This window comes from Natrix helvetica (assembly GCF_964273705.1).
Source record: "Natrix helvetica genome assembly, chromosome: 4".
Lineage (NCBI taxonomy): Eukaryota > Metazoa > Chordata > Lepidosauria > Squamata > Natricidae > Natrix > Natrix helvetica.
The window spans coordinates 98923398-98935797 of NC_138550.1; positions in this window are offsets into that span (position 1 = coordinate 98923398).

The window sequence follows — 12400 nt, forward strand, 5'->3', positions numbered from 1 at the left end:
TATGTTTCATTGGGCAATATGTCATTTGTTAATCGGATATTGATGAGATTATTGACGCATAGCTAATTAATCTTAAACCCCATGGTAGCTTTCATATGTTTCCTTAATTATGCTCTTCGTCTTTGTCTTTCCACTTTGGCACATGTGTGCTGTGAATGAAAGTCATCCGTGAGTCTTTTCCCTGTTTTATATTTGTAGGAGTTGTTTGTTTATGTATTTACAATCCCCCAGTGGTGGAATTATTATCCCTCGTTGTAATTAGGCTTATAAAACAGATACTTAATAATATTTGTCAGAAGACGGATATTGATTTGGCAGAAAATTAGATTGGCATGTGAGCTTTGTCTGAGAGGCAGAGTTTAAAAATATATTACAGCTCACAAAGCACACTTTTTAGTACGTATCTGTATGCAAACTTTGGAAGACATTAGTCAGGCATAATTATTTTTAGACCTTTGGCCAGAAGTTAAAAGGGATTCATCTAGTTTTCTTATTATTATTTAGTTTTGAATTACTTAGAAGTAGCAAACAAATAGCTCTGTGTATATGTGTTCATGTTTACATATTCATCTCTTTATGCATTAGAATGCACACACACACACACATATTGTATAACATAAGCAATAAAGGGCTTTAACAGAGACATGGGAGGCTAAGAAGTGATTTTGACTCCATATGTGTTTATTCTCAACTGCACAATTTGTTTTAATCTAAAGTTATCATTAACCCTACAGTGGGAAAACCACAATTATCTCAAAGATCTTTCACTTTGAAGGTAACATTGGCTTTTATTCAAGGCACCAGTGGAATTGTATTATCCACCACCTGAACAAATTATTCTTCTCTGCTTCTTGTGCCCTCCCCAGAAAACATAATTTCATCTGGATTTTGTTTATTTGTTTATTTTATTTATTAAATTTCTCTGCCACCCATCTCACTGATGCAGTGACTGTGGGCAGCTTTCCATGCAACACGCTGCAAGCCCATCATGTTTAAAATGCCTGGTCTCCATTTTCTTTCATTCTAATTAAAGAAATCTTAATCTCGACTACAATAGCAGCAATACTTCATTGTGTTCAATGTTAGTTTTGGCATATTGAATAAGTGGGATAAACAATGTAGCCACAATTGCATCTGTAGGGGAGAGAAGCAGACTGTACGTTACTCATTAACAAGAATGTGGGTAGCAGCAATTAGAAAACTTCTTTTTTATGCTTCCATTTATTGAGTTACAGCAGCAAGGCCCCCTCCTCTCTCCCCCCCTCCCTCTCTGTCTCTCTCTCACACACACAGATACACACACACAACACACAACACACAACACAACAGTTTTTCTGCACACAAAATCTGCACTGAAGCTACTGAGTATATGATACACCAACAAAAGGACCCATTAGCTCTTACCCTCCCAGGTCAATACTCCTGCAGGTCAAAATCACCATTGGGTATTATTATTGGCAGAGGTGAGTATGTGTGTGTACACCCATCCAGAAGCACACAATTTTACAATTAAGATTTAAAATCTCTATTCTCCCCCTCGCACAAGTATAACCGGCTTTGCCGTTTGATTATTGTTTATAGATTCAGTAACCCAAGAATTAAAGAACAGCCTTGAGGCAAGAGTAATTATTTACAGCTGAAGCGTCCTATTGTTATTAGTGTGCTCCTAATTGCTTGAAGTTATATCAATGTTAGTTCATTTAGCACATTTTTGAAAACATGCGTGGAAATTGCTTTCCATTTGAAGTGTGAGCTCCACTTTTGGAGGGCTTTTTCATTTGTAGAGCATTAAAATAATTTGCCTTTTGCTTGTCATTAGGAAGGGATAATTTTTATATGGAGAAAAGATGGAAGGTAATAGAAACATAAATAGGAGAAATTCTTATTTTACTACTTCTCTCCGTTTGTCTCTGTCGTATTTAATTTAGCTTAATGGAAATTGTTCCTTTTTCAGCATTCACACTAAGAACATAAAGTTTGCTCTGAGTGATGTGATCTGATGACTTTAGTGTGACTGTGTACTTTGACCAGCTTGAATTCACCATGAAGACATGAAGTCTCCTTTTATGTGAAGCAGCACATTTCCAGTTTATTGAAGTGATCAAAAAGAAGACAAATCAGCCATACAGCCTTACATATTTTCCAGTAACACAATAGTAAATCTTGTAAGTATTACATTGGATGAAAGAGAACATTTCATCACAACTCTTGCCCATTTCCTTTCCTTTTTTGCTTTGCCAACAATCTAAAGTTAAAGCTATCTTTGCAATTTTATAAATATACTAACTGATAACCCGGAGTTGCCCAGGTATTTCTTTATAGTGGGGGAAATGCCTGCACCAAATGTAATTTCTAATGTTGGGTTGTTCCCCTTACCAGAGGGAGCACCCTTGTGAAGTACTGTGAAGCTGTTACCATGGCAACTCCACTACGCTGTAGAGTAGAAGCCATTTTATGGCAGCACAGTAGAAGCCATTTAAGGCACAACAGGCTGTATCTTAACAGAGCACATACCCTTAGGGGTTTTAAGGGTGTCTTACCCCCCACAGAATTTGTTTCCAGAGAGTAAGTCATCTGTGTACCAAGTTTGGTTCAAATTGCTCAAGGCGTTCCAGAGTTATGCTGGAACATACATACCCACAGCCATTATATATATATATAGATATAGATACTAACAGTGCAACTTTGTACAAAGTACAGGTTATTAAATCTCTTCATGGCACATGAAAAAGTTATTTATAGAAGTGCCTATATTTTATGGTTTCTGCCTGTTCCATGAGATAAGATAGGCATGCTTCAGGTCTCATTTATAAAATAAAGCCATCTGGTGTGATCTGGGAGGTGTATACTTTGTTGTGGTGCATCCTCTATAGAGGAGTATGCATCCTGATATTCAAATAATCTCGACTCTGGTGATCTTTTATAAGGTCTTCAAAAGCTGGCTCTTCCTCAAAGCATTAGGTCAATGTGTTAAATAAGCCTCTTTTGAAATGATTGAGATTATGACTATGGTAGCCCTTTGTTGTATTATGTTTAGTTTTGTTTCATTTTTGTGGATCATTTTTGTTTTTCTCATTTGGTCCTAAGTAAACTGCCCAAAGTCGCAATTATGAGTTGGGCAGCCAAAATAAAATAAACAAATACAAAATTCATATAAAATAAACAAACACAAAAATAGAATCTCCTAGAGGCCTCTTGAGTAACTAGCATAGTTTACTGAAGCCAAAATGAAGCTTTCATCTCAAATTCTGTACACTCTAATTCAGATAACTGGTTTGATCTCTACATGTGTTTAATAATTTTTCCCATTTTGCTAGACATTTTGGAAGATATTTTTGGAGGGGTTCAGGCAACAAACAACACTGTGGGAGTTGCCATGCCTTTGGACTTCAGATTTTTCTCCCCAACCATGATAGCTGATGACAGCAACCTCAAAACTAACCCTAAAATACACTCTGCTTTTGCTTTTGCTTCTGAATTTCTTTGCAAACTAAAGGGGAAACATAAGAAGAAAGCAATGTGGCAACTTGGATTGCCAGTGGAATGCTGAAAAGGGAGTGTGTGCATGCTCGCCAGGGCCAGAACCCACAAGAGGAGCTGCCCAGAGGGCATGTGCGTGCAGAAATATGAACTTCCTGCCAGCTAGTCTTCTGGTTACTTGTGCGCATGCACACACGATGATCAGCTGGCTGGCGTGCATGCTCACGGTAGAAAATGCAAGACCAGCTCTTCCAGTTTCCAGCACTGCTGCATCCACAGAGGCCAGCTGACCATCACGCACACATGTGTGCCAGAAACCCAGAAGAGGAATAGGCAACACCGTACGTGCCAGATGACATGGTTCTGTGTGCCACTTTGGGCATGCATGTGCCATAGGTTCGCCATCATGGAACTCGGCCATATTCTTTTTTTCCTCATGTACATATGTAAAAAGGCCAAAGTTACAACTTTGTCTAGCTTTGTAATCAGTTTGCGTGATTTTGCAGCACTCATATATTAAGTGTGAAGCAGTTTCAACTTTGTCATTGCAAAGTCGGCAGTTTGGATTGCCAGTGGATTTTTGTATCTTCACTTTCATGGCATTAGTTTGTAATGCTTGTTCTTGAGCAGCAAATATTAAACCTTCCATTTCTTTCTTGATGGTTCCTCTCTTAAGCCGTGCTCATATCAAGTTGTTATCACATTTCCCTTCATTGTTTTTCAAGTGCTGTCCATGCAAAGCTTTGGTTTTCCATCTATTTAATCTGTCATCCAGCTGTTTTTCCTTATATTCTGCCTTTGTTTCTGTTGTTTTTGTAATGTTCTCCATTTTCTCAGCCTGCAGCAATCTTTCTGTACTTTGGTTCACATAATCATTCAAACTTCATTTTTCTTCTTCTACAGTTTGATGGATTTGCAATAGCCCTCTGCCCCCTATTTTTCTTGGCAGGTACAACCTGTCGGTGTCACTTCGTGGATGTAAAGCGTGGAACATATTCAAAAGTTTACACGTTTTCCAGTCCAGGTTTTCCAGTTCAGCCACAGTCCCGTTGATGATTCCGGCTGGGTAGCGTCTCATTGGAACTGCCCATATATTAATGGCTTTAATTGTGTTTCCAGCATTCAGCTTTGATTTTAATTTGATTTTGTGTTGACTCTTTGACTTTTCCATTCAAGATGTTATCTGCTTCCAATATGCCTAGGTATTTGTAACTGTCATCCTTTGCTAATGCTTTCACTATGCTACCATTTCCCAGTTCTATTCCTTCTATTTTTTTCATTTTTTCTCACTACATGGATAGTACACACATTTTTCAAGTCCAAAAATTCATTCTGATGTCACTGCTGAATAGTTGAACTGTGTTGAGTATTGATTCAAATTCAATGGGGCTTTTTGCATACAGTTTTAGGTCATCCATGTATAGTAGATGGTTTATCTTGCCATATTGGCTTGAAATTTGGTAGCCCAGTTTTGTGTTTCATAGGATTATTGTCAGTGGAATTAATGTGATGTTGAACAGTAGTGGTGAAAGTGAGTCCCCTTGGAAGATTCCACATCTGATGTTGACTTCGCCAGTATTCTCCCCATTTGCTGTTAGAACTGTTTTCCATTTTTGCATATTTGCTTTCATAAATGTACAAATAGTTTGCTGATTCCAAAGTTTTTCAGACAGGCGTTACTCTAGCTGTGGGGTAATGCATCAAATGCCTTCCTGTAATCTATTCATGCCGTATTTAAATTTCTTCTACTTCACTTTACATTTTTAGTACCATTTTGTCAATGAGCAGCTGATCTTTTGTTCCTCTTGATTTTTTGTAATTTTCTTTTTGTTCTACTGGGTACGAACTGTTTCCCATCAGATGATTGAATACTGAATTTGCCAGTACTCTTGTAAAAAGTTTGAATGTTGTTGGCAGACAAGTAAGTGGGCGATAGTTGCTTGGTTCTGTGCCCTTTTCTGGATCTTTCATTATCAAGTATGTTCAGCCAGCTGTTAACCATTCTTCGCTTGTTGCATTTTGAAGTATTTCATCAAATTGAGTGGCCATGCGGTAATGGAGGCTGGCCAGGTGTTTTAACTAGTATCCATGTAGTTCATCCAGGCCAGGTGCGCTCCAGTTCTTGACCTTATTTACTTGTTGTGCAACCATATCAATTCTTATTATAATAGTCTCCATTTTGTTTCCGCCATATATTATTATTATTATATACTTTATTCATTAAACATGAAACTCAGTCAACTGAACATTCAAAAATGTGTCACAAATACCATTGACTGGTGCTAATGGTTGATATGGGTTGCTGCCAGCATCCTAGGTATCAACCAACTACCTTCTTAAGATGCATGATGCTACGAGTGGCACATTTTTTGCAGTTCCGCTGGTGTTATTGCAGGAAGCTACAATTTCTTGATATGTTTTATAAAATTCTTGGACATGGTGCCAAGTGTCCCGATGACAATAGGTATCACTGTTTTATTATTATTGCTGCTGTTGTTGTTGTTTTATTGTTGTTGTTATTAATTACTTGAGCAACTGTAAGAAAATGTCAAGGAAGATTTAATAAATGTTTAAATGTACCAAGTCAGGATGGAATAAAAAAATCTGATTGTGATTCCCAGTTAGATGAATGGTTACATATCTATTATCATTTGTCCAAGGATGGGTCAGAGCAACACCCCAAAACTATCATTCTCTCATTGCACCATAACCTTTGTAAAAGTCATAAGATCTTCTTCCTAGATTCCTGCTGTTACAGTAACTGGATCCAGTCACTACGAGTCAGGCATGTGGCATATGACAACAAGAAGCATCCTAGCTATCAACTCCACTTGTCAAAATAGAAAAGGTGAATTTTTATGTTTTCACTCACCTTCTTGAAGCAATCACTGACGCTAAAAGAATGCGGATGTTTTTTGCCCACTACAATTTTCTTTCTTTCTTTTTTAGATCTTGAGCACCTCAATTGATATAACAGATTCATAAATATCTTGAATAATTCTGACCAAGTAATATATCAATGGAAATTTCATTTTTTTTCATGTCAGTTCTTTTACAATTATACACAAATCTCAGAATGCTACAGCATATCCAGTACTGAGCAAGAGATTTTTGGATGCTGTAGGAAAATAGTTTCCAACCAGTTGTTTCCATTTTTAAAAAAAAGCTTACTAAAGCTTATTTTAATCAAGGGTGGCAGATATAACTGAAGTCTTTGCTACCTCATGCTTCAATTACTTAAAATATCAGGCCACTTACAATTTCAAGAGACAGAAAAGAAAATATAATAATAAAGTCCTGTCATAGCTTTTCACAGTTCAGACACATTAAATTGTTAGCAATATATCAAGTTTACAAATGAAGAGTATTTTTTTTCACAAGGAAGCTGATAGAATAACTTTTGAAAGTTCTTGAATTTCTGCTTCACAGATGCACTAAGTACACAACGTTGTAAAGAATACATTTGGGGTCGGCAGCATGGCTTTAAGAGGGCCAGAACATTCATAAACCTCCGGATAGATTTTCCAAACTATCAAAATCATTTATTTTTTAATTAAATGCATTTTTAAAAGTCTGCCAAATGTTTTATAATTTCAGTTTTTTTGAAGTTAATGCTGTTGAATTCAGTTGCTCTTATAATGAACAAGCATCTACTAATGAGAGCCACTAACATTTAATTGGTGTGGAGAGATCTGGTTCATAATCTTTCCAAAGGTGCTTTTTTAAAAAGGCAGCTGGACTTTGTTTTTCTTTGAAGACATTTCACTATTCATCCAAGAAATTTCTTCAGTTCTGACTAAATGATGGAGGATGGAAGGATTTATATTCCTTACAGCACAGTCCTTTCAGCAGTTCCAAGAAGGCTCCACACCCATTTACACTATTCAGGTAACCCTGAAGACACAAGTGGCCTCAACAACTCTCAGAAAGAGTACTAATGACCAGATAACTGCAAGGAATATAAATCCTTCCATCATCCACCATTCAGTCAGAACTGAAGAAGCTTCTTAGATGAGAAGTGAAATGTCTTTAAGAAAAAACAAAGTCTGGTTGCCTTTTGAAAAAGCACCATGACCTGAATGACTGAGCATCTCCATAGACATCTGGTTCATAAGCTTGATTTAAGACTCTATTTATAATAATATAAATATAAAAATTAAGATGTTGACAGTAATCAGTGGTCTATTTTGTATACATTTTTGTTTGCTTACACTGTGTATCAAGAGTTTAACAAAGACTATTATACTTTTAAGATTTCCAAGGTAGATTTTTTTAAAATCTGTGGTTAACCTAAACTCAGCTGAGGCCAGAGCATTGTCAGAGAGAGGTAAAACTGAGCCAAGATACATCCAACATATACATGCATATGTATACTTACCGAGGCCTAACTGTTATCTCATAAAAATTGAGGAGACATCATTGAACTTCTGAAGAATTAACGATTGGAATTTTCAAATAGATCTGAGTTTTCATTCTAAGATGAGCTATCTGAGAGGGTTAATTTGTTGATCAGATTGGGGATTTTTCATTTCTTTATAGAAAAAAAGGGTTTCTGACAGTGGTGAGATTCAAAAAATTGTTACTTCTGGTTCTGTGGGTGTGGCTTGGAGGGTGTGGCATGGCTTGGGGAACATGGCTTGGTGAATGTGGCTTGGTGGGCGTGGCTTGGTGGGCATGCCAGGGGAAGGATACTGCAAAATCTCCATTCCCTCCCCACTCTCAGGGAAGGTTACTGCAAAATCCCCATTTCCTTCCGATCAGCTGGGACTAGGGAGGCAGAGAGTAGATGGAGGATGTCATCTTCTTCGCCTTCTGAGCTCTCAGCCTCTGCAGCCTTGCAATGAATGCGTGCATTCTTTTGCGTGTCTTGTGGAGTGCTTTGGCGCTGCAGGGTTTCTGTTGACTTGACGGCCGATTCAGATGTCCTGGCTTCGTCCAAGGCAATTTGTAGAGTGAGGTTAGATTTGGCGAGTAACCTCCTCTGTAAATTAATGTCCTGCACACCGCATATGATGCGGTCAAGAATAAGCTCGTCAAGGTCTCGGAACACGCAGTACACTGCGACCTTTCCTAGTGCTGCAACATACTCATTGATTGATTCACCCTCCTTCTGGTTGCGAATATTAAATTCATGCCGGCGGACGTGCTTAGATGGCTTGGGAGCATAGTGAGTCCTCAGCGTCTGCTGGAGCATGGACCAAGCGATCGATTGTAGCGGCATTGGTTCTGACAGGTCTTTGGCAGTTTTGAACTCTTCCTGTCCATGGTAACCGAAGAACATGTTCTTCTTGTGGCCTTCAGAAAGACCCATGAGGTCGTTGGCTTTGAGGAAGCAGTCGAACCTCAGCATATACAAGTCCCAGTGCTCGGTGACTAGGTCATACGGAGACAGTGAGGCGTGCATGGGCATTTTGTGTTCTGAGGGCATTTTGAGTTAGCTGCTCAAAAATGGCTGCTCGAAGCCACGCTGAGCTCCGGCTGGATTTACTTGCTGGATTGCTCCGCTCTTTTTGATTCTCCTAGTTGCCTTCCAATCTCATCCTTGTTGCCAGTGTTAGATTGGTAATGGAAAGGCACACACAGGCTAACGGTAACAACAGCTCTTTATTAAGTCAGTAGCAACTATGTACAATCCAGCGAAGGTTGAGTCTGACAGCAGCCCTTTTATAGGGAGCTATCAGACCCTTCGACCAATGCGATTAAACCTCTGTTCCCACTGGAACAGAGGACCTTGGTGGAAACCATTATAGCTGATACTAGTATCTAACACTGCTGAATACCACCTCTGGTTTCTGGACAACTTTTAGGGAAGAATTAGGCTGTCCTTAGCACTCCAGTGTCTTCCCTAACTATAACAGATTCATCTGGCACAGTCATCATAGGAAAAGCTCCAACATTTTCATGAAATAAGACAAGTGGAAGCCAGGAAGCAATACTTTTCAGCAATGGCTCTGCTATTATGAAGACGTCCCCCTTAGTTATCAGGCTTGCTTCAAAAGTGGTAACTTCCTAGAAAGTGATAAAAGCTGGGCTGGAGTAATTTAAGAGCAGATTCTAATCCTGTAGATAGCTGTTGAAGGTGCTGTACTGTATTACTGTCAGATAGTTTAATATTTTTAATTAGCGGTTGCATCAGAACTTTGTTATGGATAATAATTGTTAACGTTACTTGTTTTTAATGTGTGTCATTTCCTGTAGATGTTTTATTTACAGCCACCTTTTTGTGTTCATTTTATTGTTTTAAGTTGTGTTGTGGATGTTTGTTATGTTGTACGGTAGATGAATTGTTATTCTGCAAATCATTATGAGTCTACATTTGGTAGAATACAAATCCAATAAATAAATATATGTTTTAATTAGGACCAGAATTTCCCATGAGTATAATGATATGACATGATACATTATTTCCAGATGCATTTTGGAGAGAAAATATCACTATCTCACTAAGCCAACACTTTTCATCAACATTCATCTGGAAAGCACATAATTCTTTCTTCCCTAAATGAACAGAACATACGTCAATGTACTTGTTGAATTAAAGCAGGCTTCAGTCTGGTCAATGTCTCAGCAAAAGATTAAGAGAAGATCCCACCTCAACCCTATTTCTGGTTTTAATTTTTTTAAATTTTTCCATCAATATTCTCCTACATTTTCTATTTTTTCCCCTTTTTTGTATTTTTTATTATTTTTATCTCTTTAACTATAATGTTTAATAAGATTATTATTTAAAAAGGAGCATTGTTTTACTATACTGGAGCAGTTGAAAGTACTTATTTTGTGGACACCAACTAATTATTGGTGCATGCACACATGTCTGTTTTATATTATGTACATATGCATATGTTTTATTAGTATTAATTAGCTTCAAGTAGCAATTTTTAAGCAATGTTTGCCCCCTCCCAAAAAAAATTAGGTAGGAACAGGGCAATATTACATGGTTGGAAAGGAGTGGATGAATCAATTACAGAATATTCTAGAGCACATGAATTACTGATTCTTTTATAGTCAAGATTGAGCCCTAGATATGGGAGCAAAATGATACTGATCACTCTAGTGCAGGGGTGTCCAAACTTGGGAACTTTAAGACTTGTGGACTTCAACTCCCAGAATTCCCCAGCCAGCATGGCTGGCTGGGGAATTCTGGGAGTTGAAGTCCACAAGTCTTAAAGTTCCCAAGTTTGGACACCCCTGCTCTAGTGGATAACCATTGGGATCTGGATTGAGGGAATGCTCTTTTTGGTCTGCTTAGATCTCACAGCAGCTACTATGACAATTGTGAGCCATTTCAAGGTTCTTCCATTCATACTAGCGCTGGCAGTTCTAGCTAGTGGTCACACTGGAGCATTGCTCAACCTCCTAGGAATTTCAGTGTGAGGGTCCATAAGATCAATACTTCCCTCTATACTATTTAAAGTCTATGTGAAACTACTGGGCGGTGAGGTGTTACCAATTAGTTTTGATAAGGTTCTTCAATATGTTGATGAAATGCAGTTATAGTTTGGACACTTCAAATCAGGTTCTGAATTGATATCTAGAGGCTGTGATGATCTGGATGGGATGAAACAACTCTGGATTCTTTTTTTGTGGTGTTTCTAATTTACTTACATGGATTTACACTATATATTGTTATCTGTTCAGAATTCATTAGTTTTGCAGTGGAAAATAATTAATAAATTCTAGAAAATAAATTAATTTTAGATCCCAGCTTCATATGATCAAGAGTTAGGCAGTGGTGACATGAAAATTAGTTAAAAAATAAGAACAGGCATAGCCAAAATAACAAGATTGTTGTTCTTTTCACATTCCAACTAGAACTGCAGGGTGACAGTGAAAAAAGGCCAATTGAATAAATAGAAATTTGCAGTCAGTATGAACCAGATTAGTTAATTGGAATAGCAGAAGTAAATATCAGATAGTAACTCAAGCATGACCCCTATGATCATAGTGTACTGTTTCTGTATACACAGAAACAATGGAATGATTTGGCAATTAGTGGAAATACATTCTTTAAGCTTTCAAGTCATGCCAAGCTGAAAATTGTGGTCAATTCATTTGGGAGAAAGAGGATCAACCTGGATTTCATGTCAACATTTGTAATTCAACTTATGTGTCACCTTTATTTAAAATTCTGTTGTAAACCCATGGTGGTTTTGATATGACACACAGAAAATTTCTTGGAAACTCTCATTGAAATGATGACATCTCATTTCACAATAAATCTGTGCTTATTGTTATTGCTGGCCATCCATGCATGTTCATCGGCCACGAATTGACATCATGGAAATTCAGTTATGTGGAACAGACCAAATTCATACTTATCCAATGTTTTTGACAAATTGGGATTATGCTGTCATGATAATTAATACAACTGCATTATATTTATATAATACAATACACACACACAAACACAGAGATATATGCATATACATGCATATGCATATGCATACGCATACACATACATACATACATACATACATACATACATACATACATACATACCAGGGGTGAAATCAACTTACCTTTGCTACCCCTTTGCAAAAGTGAATGCCACCTCCACGGATGCACAGGACATTCTGCGCATGCGCAGAGCGTCAAAACAGGACGAGCCTGTTACCGAGCATGCCTGCAAAGTTAAGTAGAACAGTGAGGGAGGGGAATCTGCTCTGCCAGGTGATTTAGTTTAGCTAGAAAGCAGGAAATCTGACGATTCTAGCTAATATAAATCGTGCATCACAGCTGATCGTCAGAAATACCAGTTCGTCTGAACTGGTAGCAATTTTTTTACTACCGGTTCAGGCGAACCAGTTCAAACCAGTAGCTTTTCACTCCTGAAACATACATACAAGCTAGTTTCTGGCAAATGTACTATTTATTACTTTCAACCTTTCTATGCAACGGCCTGTGATATATTCATTTCAAA